The 7,249-nt window shown below is 42.4% G+C and overlaps 1 long non-coding RNA gene across 1 annotated transcript; it reads right to left on the reverse strand.

Annotated features, from left to right (window-relative positions):
- Window positions 1-1,362: 1,362 nt before the first annotated feature.
- LOC129624138 (uncharacterized) lies at window positions 1,363-6,908 on the reverse strand. The gene is made up of 3 exons (XR_008700772.1): window positions 6,628-6,908; window positions 4,711-4,949; window positions 1,363-1,472 (listed from the first exon to the last, which is right to left on the reverse strand). It is a non-coding gene; the product is annotated as an uncharacterized LOC129624138 (long non-coding RNA).
- Between the last annotated feature and the right edge of the window lie 341 nt (window positions 6,909-7,249).

The following is a 7,249-nucleotide window of genomic DNA, read 5'->3' on the forward strand; positions in this document are numbered from 1 at the left end:
AGAGTTGGGTGGAATAAGTTAAGGAGTTGGGGAATTAACATATGCACCTATCATATGCACACATATGTGCTGCTGCTGCTGCTTAGTCACTCAGTCGTGTCCGACTCTGTGTGACTCTATGGACTGTAGCCCATCAGGCTCCTCTGTCCATGGAATTCTGCAGGCAAGAGTGCTGGAATGGGTTGCCATGCCCTCCTCCAGGGGATCTTCCCAACCCAGGGATCGAACCTGGGTCTTCTACATTGCAGGCAGATTCTTTACCACTGAGCTGCCAGGGAAGCCCCATACATATATACTACTACTATATAAAATTGATAACCATAAGGACATACTATACAGTGCAGGGAACTCTACTCGATATTTTATAATAAACAGTATGAGAAAAGAATCTGAAAAAGAATGCATATATATGTGTGTATGTGTGTGTACTTTTTTTTTAGTCCCTCAGTTGTGTCTGACTATTTGTGACCTCAAGGACAGTAAGTAGTCCACCAGGCCCCCCTGCCATGGAATTCTCCAGGCAAGAATTCTAGAATGAGTAGCCATTACCTTCTTCAAGGGATCGTCCCGACCCAGGGATTGAATTCAGGTCTCCTGCATTGCAGGCAGATTCTTTACTGTCTGAGCCACCAGGGAAGCCTGTGGTTGTGTGTGTGTATATATATATATATATATATATGTATATGTATAACTTATATATGTGTATATGAATCACTTTGCTGTTCACCTAAAGCTAACACAACATTGTAAATCAACTATAATTCAGTTAAAAAAAAAGTTTAAAAACCAAAGAAACCAAATGGAATCTAAATTTGGCTTGTGAAACACTCTTTGGAGAAGTTCATTAAGACCACGGAGGTTCCAGGGACACCATCAACAAGACTCCTGTGTCACTGCCCCATACTTGGTGTCCCCCAGCAGGTCCCCAGTAACAGGATCCTGCCCTAAGCGAAGCTGTGTACATTTCTGTGATAAAATGAGTTTGCATGTCTGAGTGCACACCCACTAAAAGAAAATCAGAAATGTGTGTGACAAAGGTAGGAAAATTGTATTTAAAAACTGGAGATTTTTAAATTGGCTTGTACACTAGAAAAACATGGACCACCAAGATCAGATATCTAAGGAGATACTCATCAACCACTTGTTTTAATGCTTCTGGAGCTTATTTTAACTTAATTCCTACCTAAAGGCACTTGGAATTCACTTCAGGTGGCACTCTTTTTATATAAAGTCACAGGAGATCCCCAAAGAGTAAGAGATTGGAAAGGAAATGCTGTGTATATTGAGGAATGTCCTATATAGGGAGAAGTCACCTACTCACCACACACATCATTAATCAGGACTTCATTAAAATGCTGTGTTCACTTGAAGGTCTCATCAATGAGATGTAACTTGGAAGATAGTGTAGTTAATTAAAAAAAAAATCCTGGTGAATTAAAACCAACTTTATAGTTCTCAACCACCACGGGAGCCTGAAAAAAAATGGAGGACATAAATTATTTTGATGTTGCTCTGTTCACTGAGAGATAATTAAGTCAATGCAGTTTAAAAAATAATGCAAGAAAAGAAAGGCTATGCCTTAGAGAGAATATACTTGATTAATACTTGTGAAATTTGGGGCTTTTAATAAAGAAACTTATTCTTTAGAGGCTGTTTAAGAAAAAGCTACTCAGCTGACGTTATGGATGGTTTTCATATACTTGTAATTTAGGAGAGTTGGTGGACAATATGACCTCTTGAGTTATTTCCAACCCATATGACAAGTAAAGTTTAAATTTATTATAAAATACCAGAGGAAATACAAACATATGCAAATGTCCAGCTGGCCCTCATAAACTCATTAATACAAAGCAAAATTATGCCTTAATATTGCTAATTTATTTTAATAGGACTACTTATAGAAGATGTATTACTGTAGAAGGCTTAAATGGCCTGCTTTGCATGCATACTTAATAACCTAGGGAAAATCCAACCACAGTCAATCTCAACTGATTTGGATGTTGATGCTATCATTTGAGTGGGTATGCTGCAAATGTATATTTGAAATCAAGAGGGTTTGCCAAAAGAAATAGAGGATGACTGAATATGCTTTGATTTTAATAACAATGTGAAGATTAAAAAAATTCTGGCCTGCTACAGTGTGTCTCTTTATCAAGGCTCATCTACTCAGGCCAATTACCAATATCATTCACTTATTTATTTATTCATTCAATAAGCATTTATTGATGCTTACTATGAACCAAACACTATTTGCAGCACTGGAACTTCAATGGTGAACAAGCCAGGCAAAAATCCCTATTTTAGATTTGTAGCTCAATTGGGAGCTGAAATACTTGTGAGAGAAGACAGCCAATAAATAATAAGCTAATGACATTATTTGAGGGTCTCATGGATTCAATGAAGGAAATAAACAAGGTGATTTGATGGAGAGCAATTGGGTGAAGTGGAAGGAGACAGAGTCAGGGGCTGCTAGATAGCGTGGTCATGGATTTCCTGGGCTAGAAATCAGGAAGGATGGATTTTTCACCCAGCTTCTGCCACCAACCAGTTGCCTGGCTTTAAACAAGGGACATCTGTGGAATGAGCACCTTGGGCTTCCGAGGTGGCACTAGTGGAAACAACCCTCCTGCCAATGCAGAAGACATGAGATGTGGTTTCAGTCCCTGGGTTGGGAAGATCTCCTGGAGGAGGGCATGGCAACCCACTCCAGTATTCTTGCCTGGAGAATCCCATGGACAGAGGAGCCTGGTGGACTACAGTCCATAGGGTCGCAAAGAGTTGGACATGACTGAAGCAAATTAGCACACATGCACACACGTGGAATGAACAGATTGGTTAGTATAAATAATCTCAGGAGTATTTTAATAGTCTAGAGAGAATGGTTCCCTTAAAAATCACCCCCTAACCCCCATCTTTAGGACCCCTGGAACCTGTGAATATATTGAGTAACATGTCAAAAGGGACTTTGAAAATCTGGTTAAGTTTAAGGACCTTGAGATGACTCTAGATTACCAGGGTGGGCTCAATCCAATTCCATGAGTCCTTAAAAGTAGAGAATCATTTCTTCTGGTTAAAGAAGAGGAAAAGAGGAGAGAAATGCAGCAGAGAGATGAAAGAGAAGGAACTCCATCCATTTCTGCTGTTGCCTGTTTCTGCTGGGTCTATTTGGAAAGCAGGAAAAGGAATTCAGGCTCCCTCTAGGAGCAAAAACCAGCCCTTGGCTGACAGCCACCAAGGAAATAGGGGCCTCGGTACTACAACCTCAAAAAATTGAATTTAACCCACAACCCAAAAGAGCTTGAAAGCAGATTCACCCTTGAATTTTTCAGAAGAGAATGGAATCCAATCTTACCAAACTCTAAACAAGGGATCCAGCCGAGATACACTTTGAGATAATGCATGGGCATATTTTAAACTGTTAAATTTGTGGTGATTTGTTGTGACAACAATAAAAAACCAACACACAGCGACTAGTTCATATGGGAGTCATCCTTCAGTTCTCCCAGTCTTCCGTCCCTCCCTCACACTCTCCCAGCCCCATCTCCGAACAATAATCACTACCAATTTTACCTCCAAACCATGTATTGACCCATCTTCCCATCTCCACAAAATGCAGCTTGAATGTTTCAACTAACCATGTCCAACCTGGCCCCACCACTTCAATGTTATTTTCTCTTAAAACTCAATCTGTCCTCCAATTTGTAGCCAATAATTCAAAAACTATGACCATGACTTTCTTTTCATAAAGTCTTTCAATATTCCTACTAAACCAGGTGCTGCTAGTGGTAAAGATCCCACCAGCCAATGCAGGAAACATAAGAGATGTGGGTTTGATCCCTGGGTTGGGAAGATCCCCTAGAGGAGGGCATGGCAACCCACTCCAGTACTCTTGCCTGGAAAATCCCATGGATAGTGGAGCCTGGTGGGCTACAGTGCATAGGGTCATAGAGAGTCAGACATGACTGAAGCGACTTAGCACGCACGCCCACAAACCAACAGTTTCAAGTTTAACCTCAGTAGAGTATAAAGCATCCATGGCATGGCTTTTATCTGCTCCCTCCAGTCTCTTACCCCACTGTTTGCCTTAGTCTTTATGCACTCATGATGGAGAAGTGTGATTTCTCTTTGGTATCACCCTTACATCCCAACACATAGGGTATCAGTTCTAAGACCTCTGCTCTTTAGAGGTCACTGTTCTTGTGCTTCCTGGTCCCCTTCACAGCTGTCCACATGCTAAGGGGAGGCACTCACTCAGATGCCATGCTTCCTCTTCATGGAATGTGCTATTGAGGTTTGGTCTCCCGAATTCTCTAAACAAATAGCCCAGAGCACTTCCAGCACCTGCATGGGTCTCCTCCCTGAATTTATGCTCTGAAGGATAGACCATGACCTTGAGGAGGTCTGAGGTGGGCTGGTCAAGGGGAAAATATTAACATTATTGCTAAAGAAAGGGAGGTGGGCAATGGAGCCAGGGATGAGTCAAGAAGAAGGTAGTTTGTGGGCTAAAGGCTGGATCTCTTCCCAGCATCACATTTCTAGCCTGGAATTCCAATAAATTCCAATATTCCAACTTACAACCTGGCCTTCTAGGATGCTATTTGTCAAGATAAGAGGGTAAAATTTATTTTGTATAGCACTTTGCCAGCTTGATTTATAACTTCTAAATATGCATAAGGTATGTCGCTGCCATTTGCATGCTTGCCCTGATACCTGCAGATGTCAAGGGTGTTTCCCCTCTACACACACCATGTCTTCACGTTGTTTCTTGCTATGTTCCAGACTCTTCCCACTGTCTAGAAGGACCTGCCCATCATTTTTCCCCTAGCTGACTCTCACACATGGTTCAGGATTCAGGTCAGTGGTTTCTGCCTCCAGGAAGTCTTCAGTAACATTCTCGTGCTCCTTTGCAGTCAACACATGGAAATGTGAAGTTATTAAGTCTTCTTACACTGTAAGATGAAGAACACAGCATTTTATTCTTTTTCTTGTCTCTATACCATGGTGAGACACTGCAATGGTCTGGCACATTGGTTTAATTAAAGTTTGCAGAACTGAAAAGTGAAAGCAAATGGTTCATTCAGAATACTTTCACCAAGCATTTATTAGGGAGTAAAATAGCACAAAAAGAGGAAGAAAATTGGTGGAGGAGGGTGGTGGTGGTGGTGGTGGTGTAGAGAGCAGATGTGGCAAATTCCTGGTTCCAGGTCATATAATAGTAATAGCTGAGATTTTTTGGAACAGTACTCACCAGAAATTGCACCAATTGCACTAACTGCAACTGTTCAAGGTAGAAACATCACTATCTTCACTTTATAAATGAAGAAACTAAGGCATAGAGAGGTTTGCTTAAAGGCCCAAAGCCTGTAGGTGACAGAGCCTGGAGGGGCTCTAAAGCTTGAACTTTTACCTTGAGAGCCTGCCCCTTCCTGACCCACCCACTCAAGAAAGGGGAAGCAGACCCACAGTGCCTTTCTGAAAAAGATAAGAAACCAGTGGTAACCCTCAAGGGCGTATGCAAATGTTAGCTGAGCACTAACTGCATGCACTTCAGGAACAAATATGGGAACAGCTGAAATGTGTAAATAACAATAACACTGCAAAGGAACTGGGATTAAATAAGAAAATGATAATGTACTCTGCGGAAAGGGATCTGGGGGTGTTTCCCAAAGGAACCTGGGAGGTCTTGTCGAGAGGCCCTCAGAGCAGTGGAGTTTCTGGAAGCTTCCTTAGACAGGATGTTAAGAGGGAATGTATGGGGGCTGAGTTGGTGTTCAAGTCCAAAATGAAATACCAACACAAGTTTTACATTAAAATGTTTTAAGACACAAATTGTTCTTCACAACAGTTTTCCATTTAAAAGAGTTGTTATGTTTCCTAAAATGTTATTCAAGGCCATTTTTACATGTTGACTAATTGGATTAAATTATTTTTTAAGCTGAATTCAGAAAAGCAACTCTTTGCCATTTAGGGAAACTATACTCATGCCAAGTAAGCAGTGATGTTTATAGCACGCAAAAAACCCACAGTCTCTTTTGTAACAAGAAATTTCTCTATTTTGCTGTCACTGAACTTAATGTTCATTTCTATCTCCCATTAGGCCAAATGGTTTGACATTAGATCTCAGTCTATACAGGGTGGTCTCCTCCCCCTACTTTCACTTACTCTCTGCTTCCCCAGGATGAGGCTTAAATATAGGGTGACTAGGGGCTTCCCTCGGAGAAGGCAATGGCACCCTACTCCAGTACTCTTGCTTGGAAAAATCCCATGGGCAGAGGAGCCTGGTAGGCTGCAGTCCATGGGGTCTCGAAGAGTCGGACACGACTGAGCGACTTAACTTTCACTTTTCACTTTCATGCATTGGAGAAGTAAATGGCAACCCACCCCAGTGTTCTTGCCTGGAGAATCCCAGGGACGGGGGAGCCTGGTGGGCTGCCGTCTATGGGGTCGCACAGAGCCGGACACGACTGAAGTGACTTAGCAGCAGCAGAGGCTTCCCTGGTGGCTCAGTCATTAAAGAATCTGCCTACAATGCAGGAGACCACCTGCAGTGCAGGAGACCCAGGTTTGATCCTTGGGTCAGGAAGATCCTTTGGGAAAGGAAGTAGCAACCCGCTCCAGTATTCTTACTTGGAAAATCCCATGGACAAAGGATCCTGGTCCATGGGATTGCAAAGTGTCAGACACAACTTAGCGACTAAACCATCACCACCACCACAGGGTTTTGAGGTGTAGGGATGGCTGGAGAGGAGACAACACCCACGCTGGCATTCATGAGCCGTCCTGGTCTCGATCTTGCCTCCAGTCATCAACTGTCCTTGTAGGTCACTGTTGCATTCTTCCTCATTCACAGCCTCAGAGCTATATGACTAAAACCAGATTGGAGGCCTGTGGGGCTCCCAGGCATGGAGGCCTTTCTCTTCCCTATCTCTTGTAGGCAACACTCCAGTCATTATGACCTTCCCTGAATTCCAGAATAAGCTGTTAATCAAGGCTGGAGCAGTCAAGAGATCATCTGTAGTAAGATTAAGGAGACCAAAGAAGATTAGGAGACAGACCACCTGTGAGGAGACTAAATGGAGTGCTCACACCTTAATCTTGTCAGAGACCCCCACTTTTGACCCACTGTTATAAAAGCCCTCATCAAGTTCTCTGGAGTTGAGACACATAGTTTTTTGAGGCAGAAGCCCAGTGTTTCTCCCTTTTTCTAGCAAAACAATAAAGCTATTCTTTTCTCCCTCATCCAAAACTC

Source organism: Bubalus kerabau, chromosome 12, assembly GCF_029407905.1.
Source record: "Bubalus kerabau isolate K-KA32 ecotype Philippines breed swamp buffalo chromosome 12, PCC_UOA_SB_1v2, whole genome shotgun sequence".
NCBI classification, from domain to species: domain Eukaryota; kingdom Metazoa; phylum Chordata; class Mammalia; order Artiodactyla; family Bovidae; genus Bubalus; species Bubalus kerabau.